General features: G+C 33.3%; 1 long non-coding RNA gene across 2 annotated transcripts in view; it reads right to left on the bottom strand.

Annotated features, from left to right (window-relative positions):
* Positions 1–245: 245 nt before the first annotated feature.
* The window catches only part of LOC110445769, a 2,362-nt gene continuing 1,226 nt past the window's right edge, over positions 246–1,381 (bottom strand). Inside the window, exons 2-3 of one of the 2 annotated variants that reach the window (XR_002462394.1) lie at positions 1,197–1,301; positions 246–767 (exon numbers count right to left, since the gene is read on the bottom strand). This is a non-coding gene — a long non-coding RNA (uncharacterized LOC110445769). Of the gene's footprint in view, positions 768–1,196; positions 1,376–1,381 lie in introns of those variants that run through there. The other variant, XR_002462393.1, reaches the window with a different exon arrangement.

Raw genomic sequence — 1,381 nt, 5'->3', positions numbered from 1 at the left:
AAAAATGTAACTTGTGAGCAGAGACGTATACGTTTCTGTTGTGAGGCAAACATACAAAGATGAAGATAAATAACAACATACATATTTACATCAGTCAATGATTTAATTTCATAAAAAAATATCAATATGCATAAAAGTTAACAAAACAATCACTACAACAAAGTTATCAACAAGTATGCTGTCATTACATATATCTACATACATGTACATATATTTGATGGAACAATTTAAAACATTTTTTTTTAAAACAAAGCAATGCAAAGGAATACTGAATAAAATATAATCATCATGAAATATCATGACTCAAGACCAGTTTTTAAGAAACTGGTGCCTGTTTTGACACCTGTGACCTTGAAAGAAGGTCAAGGTAATTTACATGATGAAACTTTAAAGTATTTATCCCAGACAGACTTATGACAGACACTTCACTATACCATAAGATTATGACAGTTTGTACCAGAGGAGCTTAAAAGTGTATCTGAAGTTCATGAACCATGATATTTGTCTTTCCTTCATTCTGACTGTATGACCAAATCAGAAAAATCACAACAATTATCAATCACTAGCCACGGTATACATGTCATTGGTCAATGCCCTTTTTAATTAATGTCCAACAATATGGTATTTTCATTGTCACATATACAGCAATGTCTTGTTTTCTCCATTCAAAGGATTAGGAATCCCAGAAGGACAAAGCTCTTGCAGTGTCTTACAGAACACTGCATCCTGATGGTAGGTCTGGAATTTGCCAAGAAAAGTTGGACATTCTGGAGAAAAAAATAAAAATGAAAATTGTCATGAATCAGACATAGACACTGTAGACATGATAGTACTAAAGTACTAAAATTCTGGGCACATTTATATTGTGTATAGTGACGTAATACAGGTAACGTCAGGTAATTTGTTCGTTACCTGTATTACGTCACTATACACAATATAAATGTGCCCAGAATTTTAGTACTTCATGGGACATATTTTGTTATTAAATCGTCCTGAAGAAGCCCACTGTTCGGGCGAAACCGGTAGACATACCCAATAAATAAGATTCAACTTATCCTGAGCTTGTTGCGATTGACTCCTACGCTTATTTTAAGTATATATACAGACCCAACTATGGAACTTAGAAACTGTGTTTATGATAATAGGACTAAATTATTATAATAACACCACATTTTGAATATACTTAAGCTAACCACCTGTTTCAGGACTGCCAGTCACTGGTAGTGAATTACAAAGCAAGTTTCCATCTCATGGTTTGCATGTCTTTAGAAAGCTTCTGTTGTTGTGTCTCGAGGATGTCGCTGAATAAAGAGGACAATTCAAATAACAAGTTAAAACTATGACGGGTTATCCATATAAATCTTGACATTCCATTTAGGTA

This window comes from Mizuhopecten yessoensis, unplaced genomic scaffold, assembly GCF_002113885.1.
Source record: "Mizuhopecten yessoensis strain PY_sf001 unplaced genomic scaffold, ASM211388v2 scaffold2369, whole genome shotgun sequence".
Lineage (NCBI taxonomy): Eukaryota > Metazoa > Mollusca > Bivalvia > Pectinida > Pectinidae > Mizuhopecten > Mizuhopecten yessoensis.
The sequence above is the reverse complement of the archived record's forward strand: the minus strand, read 5'-3'. Positions and strand labels throughout refer to the sequence as shown.